The sequence below is a fragment of the Macrotis lagotis genome, chromosome 5, assembly GCF_037893015.1.
Source record: "Macrotis lagotis isolate mMagLag1 chromosome 5, bilby.v1.9.chrom.fasta, whole genome shotgun sequence".
NCBI classification, from domain to species: Eukaryota; Metazoa; Chordata; class Mammalia; order Peramelemorphia; family Peramelidae; genus Macrotis; species Macrotis lagotis.
This window is the reverse complement of record NC_133662.1, coordinates 38,968,329-38,976,827: the sequence shown is the minus strand read 5'-3', so window position 1 is coordinate 38,976,827 and position 8,499 is coordinate 38,968,329. Positions and strand designations below refer to the sequence as shown.

Here is an 8,499-nt window from a genome sequence, read left to right as displayed (position 1 = left end):
GTTTCACTCCTTCTTTTGTAGGTTCTAGCACTCTAGAATTTGGTTAGGATTAGTGATTAAAGGTATCTGAATTGTTTTAGGAGAGAGTTTGAGGGAGTCATGTCCCTGCATTTTCTCTGCCATCTTAGCTTCACCATGAGTCCTATTTTCTAAAAGAGTATACAATTTCTGAATAATTTTCTGAGAGAGTCAGTATATGTAATTACAAGATAAAATGCTGATCAAACTCATTTAAATAAGTTTATATATTCTATGATAGCCTTGACTGTAGGTCTTATGATTATCTTTTAATATTAAAATGCTACTGTGTTACATTGGCCAGGAAGGGAATGAAAGGATTTCTATTTTCTATTAGCAAATAATTTGGTTAGTACCTTTTATCTACCTTTGGTAGTAACCTTTTATCCTACGAGTGAATTAATCAATCATTCAAATGACCAAACACCTGTTTTTAACATCAAAAACAATTTTTTATAATGACAAATTTAATTGCCAAAATGATCCAGTGATATCAAATTAGTATTGTCATTTTCATTAAGAAAATTATATTTCTTAATAAAGTGGTCTACAGATAATCTAAGTGTACAAATCACGCACCATATCTGTATTCAACTTATTTTACCAGTTTTCATGAATTTCCTCTTTCTAAATTCTATTCATTGAACTCTTTGATGTTCTAGCTGTAAGTATTAATATGTTCTTCAATTAGTGGTGAATACATCCTGCCAGTTATCTGAGGAGATTGGAAGAGTTTGGAAGTGTCCTCTTCAGGGAGAGTAGGTTGTCCTCATGTCTGGTGGTATAGTTCTCCTGCTGACTGTATTGCTGATGCTGATATTTTGTTGTTGTTTCTTACTAGTGTTTCTCATATAGATGTAATATTTAATTATAACTTGGCTCATTTTATTTCATCCACTCTGCCCATCAATTATTGCGGGCTCTTTCTCAGATGATAAGTGCTGGCTAGACTGAGCAATTCATGTTAATTTGCCACAGTTGATTTCTTTTCTAATTTGCACATTTGTAAGTTGATCAAACATAGATTTTTAATTATTATAGGCACTTAAATCTTTATTTAAAGGTGATATTTCTTGTTTTAAATGCTTCAGAAGAAATATTTTTCTTTTTGTAAACATTTTTCTTTGTACACTTCCATCAGTTTAGAAGTCAGCCTGCATGTATGCATGACATAGACTGTCAAGAATTCATGATATCATAAATGGGAACTATAGACTCTTCAATTGGATGTCAGTAACTAAAGAGAGTACAGGGGACAAAAGAGTCATATGTAAACTGGGACTAACCAACATGAAGATTATCAGTATTTATATGATAAAAACTGCACATCACTTCTATCAGATAATGGACTTTATCAAAATCAACATCATTCTCTGTGTGCTGGGGAAAGTGAAATCAATTAGGGATTTCCAGTCTGTCTTCCATTTCTAGACCCCAAAATCCTGCTTGGACAACTTTATTCCCCTGTCCTTTTGTTGATAATGTGAAATCATTTTCAAAATAAATCAGTCCCTCAATTTATACATTTTCCACTTGCTTTATGACTGAATCTCCCACTGTCTTTCCCAGAGATGATGCTGATTATAGAAATTGAAGTACTGGAGACATAGCTGGTACTCTCTTTATGGAATGCCCTCCTAGAGGAAGGACAGAAGGAAAGAGCCAAGGATCCATTAAGTGCCACTTCGTTACAGGAAAAATTACAGTTGATTGAGAGATACAGACAACAGTGAAATAATACCACCTATTTTCAAGGGTTGTTGTTAGTTAAAATGAAGTAATATTGATAAAGTGCTCAGTATGGTCTGGCACATAGCAAGTCCTTAGTATACATAATCTCTTCCTTATAATAATAATAATAATAATAATATTTATATATCATTAAGTTTTAGAAAGTATTTTAAAAATATTGTGTCATTTTGCTCAATATTGGAAGTTGTGTGGCAACTGGGACACATGCATTGTTGGTGGGTTTGTGAACTGATCTGCCATTTTTGAAACTATGCTGTAAGGGGGAAAAACTGTGCATGTCATGTGCAACAATTTCTGCTATGTCTGTATCCTGAAGAGCTGACCAAAAAGGATAAAAAAAAATATGCAAAAATATTTCATAACAACTCTTTTTGAAATAGCAAAGAATTAAAAATTAAGGGGTTGTCCAACAATCGGGGAATGGCTGAACAATTTGTGGCATATGAATATGAGGAAACACTATTTTCCTATAAGAAAACATGACAGATGGGACTTCAGAATAGCCTGGAAAGATTTGCATGAATTGATGCTGAGTAAAGTAAGCAGAACTAGAACATTATACATTAAAAGCAACATCAAGTATGATAGACTTGCTCATGCAATAAACAAAGATAATTTGAAAAGACTTGTGATAGAAAACAAAAACCATTTATATCTACAGAACGAACTATGGATTTTAAATGAAGACCAAAGCTTACTATATTTATTTTTAAAAGTTGTCTTATGTATTATGTTTTTATCTCTCTTATTTTTCTCATTTTGATTTGATTCTTCTTTCACAACATGATTAATATGAATGTATGTTTACCATGGTTATGCATATATAGACCATATTAGATTTCTTTCAGTCGGGGAGGTAGGAAGAGAAGGTGAAAATATGAAACTAAAAACCTGCAAAAAATGATTCTTGAAAACTACCATTGCACGTAGTTGCACAAATAAATATTATTATTTCTTAAATATTGTGTCATTTGATCATCAAAACAATTTGGGAGTATGAGATGATATTGTCTCCATTTAAAAGATGAAAAACTGAGGAAAAGAAAGATGAATAGAATTGTACAATTAGTAAGTCAGGCTAAACTTGTCTATGGAATAGACTGGGTACAAAAGAGACAGCCAGAAATGATTATAGCAATCTGTTATTCAATTAAACTCAAAGAGTCCAGCCTCTGCAATTAGAATTTTCTCTTTGATAAAAATTTTCGGGAAAATTGGAAGTCAATATGGCAGAAACTTGGATTAGACTAACATCTCACACCTTATACCAAGATAAGATCAAAATGAGTGCAGGATTTAGACATAAAAGACACTGTTATAAACAAATTAGGAGAGAAAGGAATAGTTTACCTATCAGATCTATGGAAATAGAAGCAATTTATGACCAAGGAAGAGATGGAGAACATCATTAAAAATAAACTAGATTATTTTTATTACATTAAATTAAAAAGATTTGCACAGACAAAAGCACTATAACCAAAATTAAAAGAAATATAGTAAATTGGGAAACAATTTTTACAACTAATATTTCTGACATAGGACCCATTTCTAAAATATACAGAAAATTGAGTCAATTTTTTTAAAAAAAGCAAGCCATTCCCAAATTGACAAATAGTCGAAGGTTATGCAAAGGCAGTTTAGAGATGAGGAAATTAAAGCTATCCATAATCATATGAAAACTTGCTCTAAATCATTACTGATTAGAAAAATTCAAATTAAAGCATCTCTAAGGTATCACCTTACACCTCTCAGACTGGCCCATATGACCAGAAAGGATAATGATCTATGTTGGAAGGGATATGGGAAATATGGGATGCTAATACATTGCTGGTGGATCTGTGAACTTATCCAACCTTTCTGGAGAGCAATTTGGGCCAAAGGGCCACAAAAATGTGCATACCCTTTAATCCAATAATACCTCTACTGGGTTTATACCCTGAAGAGATCTTGAAAAAGGGAAAAAACGTGACTTGTACAAAAATATTGATAACAGCTCTATTTCTAATAGCAAAGAATGAGAAATTGAGTGAATATCCATCAAGTGGGGAATGGCAGAATAAATTGTGGTATATGTGTGTGTCATGGAACACCATTGTTCTCTTAGAAACAAGGAGGCATGGGATTTCAGAGAGGCCTGGAAAGACTTGCATGAACTGATGCTGACCAAGATGATCAGAACTATAATAATATTATACACCATAATAGCAACATGGGGGTGATGATGAATCTTAATGGATTTGCTCATTCCATCAGTGTAATAATCAGGGACAATTTTAGGGTATCTGAGATGAAGAATGCTATCTATACACAGAGAAAGAACTGTGAAGTTTAAACAAAGATCAAAGACTATTGCCTTTAATTTAAAAAAAGTTGTCTAATGTTCTACATAATTTTGTTATTTTTAATATTTTATTTTTTCCTCAAGGATATAATTTTTCTTTCAATATATTCAATTTTGATCAATGTATAGAATGGGAAAATGTAAAGATTATCAGACTGCTTGTAGGTGGGGGGAAGGGAAAGGAGGGTAGGGGGAAAAGTTTAAAATTCAAAACCTTACCAAGAAATGATAGGTAGAAACTACCTTTGTATAAATTGGAAAATAAATAAAATATTTATGCAAAAATATTAATTGAATAGTGGATTAAAGTCAGAAAAGTCATCAAAATTTAGTGACTTTTCTGCTGCCTATTCACCATTTACTTACCAAATTTCTTGCTTTTTCTCACTGTATATTACAGCATCAGGCTTGGGAATATAACATTTATTTTATATGCTAGGTATCAGGCTAAATGCTTTTCAAAGAAGAACAAGACTTGTTGAATATCTAAAATTAAATTAGACTTTCAGAAGGGAGAAGAAGAAGAGGAGTAAGAGAGAGAAGAGAAGGAGGAGGAGCACGGACAGACACCAAGAGAGACAGAGATAGATAAATATAGAGAGACAGAAATGGAGACAGACAGAAAGACAGAGACAGAGTGATGAAGAAAAAAGAGAAAATAATATCTAACTCAAATGCAAAATTCATTGGTATGGGTCTAACTTTGATTTGTGAAGATCAATGCCTTTCACCTTCATCAGAAGCATGATGAAGTTGACATGAACAAAAGAGAAGAATGATCTTCTTTATCTATGAGTGAATTGGTCATCATAGCCCATATAGTAAAGATAAACAATAGATCTAAATTGGTATTTTCTCTGGATATGGCCTATTTGTCCTAAGAGAGCAATCTTGGGTTCAACTTGGGTTAACTGGGGTTGAACAAGAAAGAGGGATACAAGAAGGTCCCAAGACAGACAAAATGACAAGTTTGGCAGACAGAAGGTAACTGCAAAGGCCAGGAATAAACTTAATGAGGCAAGATCAGATGTTACCCAACTTGAATGTATACAAACTTCATGTGAAATATGAAGTCTATCAACACTGTTAATTTTATCTCTAAAATTTTGCATTGTAAAAGAGAAAAACTTGATTAATTCCTTCTCAGAGTGAAGCAACATATGCAGAGAGTGACACAGATCGTTGTTGTAGATCCTGAGATAGCAGGAAAACTTACACTACAAATATTGTCCTAAGGTTTGGTAAATGAACTTCATGCTGTTTTCAGAATTCTGAAGACACAGAAGTTATTTTTAAGAATGTCTGAATTGAGACAGATACTCATGAAGTCAAGGAAGAATATTATCCACAGGACTTAGTCCCAAAATCTTGTGAATCTTCTTGAATATGGCCCAATAAATAAAACAAAACAACAATAACACCAAAGAACTAGAGAGTCATGTGTAAGAGATGAAGCAATGCAAAACCTTTTTCTCTTGGAGAGATAGATAAAGAAAGGAATGGAGGATATAAAAATCATACATGAAAATACTTATATTCAATAATCATCAAGATAACTTCTTCTTTTTATAATAATTGTGGATTAGATGACCATATCCTAGAAAAGCTAATGCAGTTTTGGGCAAGAAGTATTTTAATAAACTTTGGCAACCTGGAGTCTTAGGGAAAGAGGGATAGGGAGAAATGAGAATATGTAATTGCAATATTGACATGGACAGTGAATCTCAAGGTACCATTATTTTCTAGACTTTTAATAAGAATATGTAAAAGTATCTTTAACAAACCTTTGTCAAGACTTGAACTTGAACAAATAAAATATTTTTTTAAAAAGACTTGAACTTGATGTCGTATTTACCTATTAAAGCCTTTCTGTTAAAGGCTATTCATCTGAAATATATCCAATTGACCTCAAAATTTTTCAAGGAAGTAGCTGATATCAGAATAAAAGTGAACATTCTGGCTCTACTATGTTCAAACAATTCAGTAACCATTTAACTATCATCACTGATGGAGCTAATTCTATTCTTTTCAAAATTCATGCAAGATACTACAAGCAAACAGAGAGAATCTAAAACCTTCACACTTTGATTAGCCATGCAGATTATGTAGAAATTTATATATGGATAGAGTCAAGAACTTTCTGTGAATACTACAGGAGACCAAATTGCTCACCCTTTGAACTAGATCCTGAGGGATTTGATTTGGAAAACTCCCCAGTTCCACAAGAATGGAAAGATAGATAGAGACTGGAAGTTTGTAATAGGACGGGAATTTTCCCAGTGTTTGAGTAGGCTATGAAAGGTGCTTGAGGTGCAAGTCATAGAATACAATTTACCAATTCACTTATTTATTATTTTATTTCTTCCTTCCTTCCTTCCTTCCTTCCTTTATTGATTGGTTTTTACAAGACAATGGGATTAAGTGACTTGCCCAAGGTCACACAGCTAAGTAATTATCATGTGTCTAGAGGGTGGATTTGAACTCAGTTCCTCCTGAATCCAGTACCAGTGCTCTATCCCCTCTGCAACCCAGCTGTCCCATTTTGCCAATTCCTAATGATTTGGAGAAAGATCTAGGAGTTTTCCTCTAGCTGTGGTTTGATTTGAGCCTCTTTGAATTTGTGCTATGCTGCTAAAGGCTTTGAATTTGCCTTGGTTTATCAGGGGAGGAATATAATCTGAACTTTGAAGTTCATTGAAATGGAATTCTCTCATCATTTGGTGGAGATCACTACCACAGGCCTGCCTGAGTTGTGAAGCACAATCAGGAAGAGAAAAGAAGGATTTCTTTAAGTCTTTCTTCAAGCTCAGCAATGCATTAGATGCTTCTGGTTTCCAGCTTCATGATAAGAGATGAATTTTGCTGACCCATCTCAGGTTTCTTATTCTCAAGGGACTTTAGGAAGATGCTGATATGAGCAGAACTGGAAAACTTCATGCTATCCCCAAACCCAGTTTGTTACCTTACAAACACTGAGAAATTTCCTCTTTGGTAAGATCTAGAACTCTCTAGGTTGAGATGAGTTATTATTAATATTATTACTTTTACCATCTATTAATTGATGGCAAGTTGATCTCATTCTTTATAAATTTGACTCAATTTTAGAAATGACTACTATCAGAGCAATAATATAAATGTTTTTGATTTTCCTGGTTTTTCCTTCTAATTTTAGTTGTACTGGACTTGTTAGTAGAGATCCCTTTTAATTTCATATAACCAAAATTATCCATTTTACCTCTCATGAACCTCTCTAAATCTTATGCTGTCAGAAACTCTTCTTCTAATTTGCTTATATTACCCTATATATCTAAATCATATACCTATTTTGTCCTTACTTTAATATATATTATGGAATATTGATCCATGTCTAATTTTTGCCAGACTACTGTGCCCATTACTTCTATATATTGTATGCCTAATCTACTCAATTAGCCACTTTATTTATTATCCAGCACTAAATTATCTTGATAATATCATTTTATAATATAATTTGAAGGGGGGTATTGTAAGGTGTTGCTCTTTGCTTGGTTTTTGCTATACTACTTCCATATTTTCCAGTAGTTTTTGACAATGAGTTCTAGCTCCAAAAGTTCTGATTTGTAATTTGTCAAATACTAGATTATTGTGTACATTTACTTCTCGATCCAGTTTCTCCTATTGATCAATCTATTTCTCGCCACTATCAAATTATTTTGATAATTATTAGTATAATTTGTTATAGAACTTAAAATTGATATTAGATCTTTTTTAGATCTAATAGATCTTTTCCCTGAAAAATTTATTACCATTATATTCTTGACCTTTTATTTATTCAGATGATTCCCCCCCAGTTCCATAAAATAATTTATTAATAGATTGATAGGTATGGCAATCAACAAACAAATCAATTTAGGTGGCATTATCATATTTATTAAATTGTCTTGATCTACTCATGACCAAGGAGTATTTCACAAATACTTATATCTATTTTATTCATGTGAAGATGTTTTGTTATTGGGTTTTGTTATAGTTGCTCTATGTTTCTTTTTTGTTTTGGTGGTAGAAAAAAAATGTAAGGGTCCCTTGGACCCTAGCAAGCTAGGAGGTCAAATCAGTTAATAATTAAAGAAATTAATTCAGGATATTCACTTGAAGGTCAAATACTGAAGATGAAACAAATATTTTGGCTACATAATGAGAAGATGGGATTCATTGAAAATGGCTTTGATGTTGAAGAAGGTCAAAGGTAAAAGCCATTGGGAATGGCTTTGATTTTGAAGGTCAAAAGAAAAAGGGAATGGCAGAAGATGATATAGATAGTACCATGTGAACAATGAGCATGAACTGGACAGACTACTAGACATAGTTCAGGATGGAAGGACCTGGCAAGTGTGGGGTACAAAAATTGC

At 32.8% G+C, this 8,499-nt stretch overlaps 1 pseudogene; it reads right to left on the bottom strand.

Annotated features, from left to right (window-relative positions):
* Nucleotides 1-652: 652 nt before the first annotated feature.
* On the bottom strand, nucleotides 653-7,048 carry LOC141489247 (eukaryotic translation initiation factor 3 subunit H-like; annotated as a pseudogene).
* Between the last annotated feature and the right edge of the window lie 1,451 nt (nucleotides 7,049-8,499).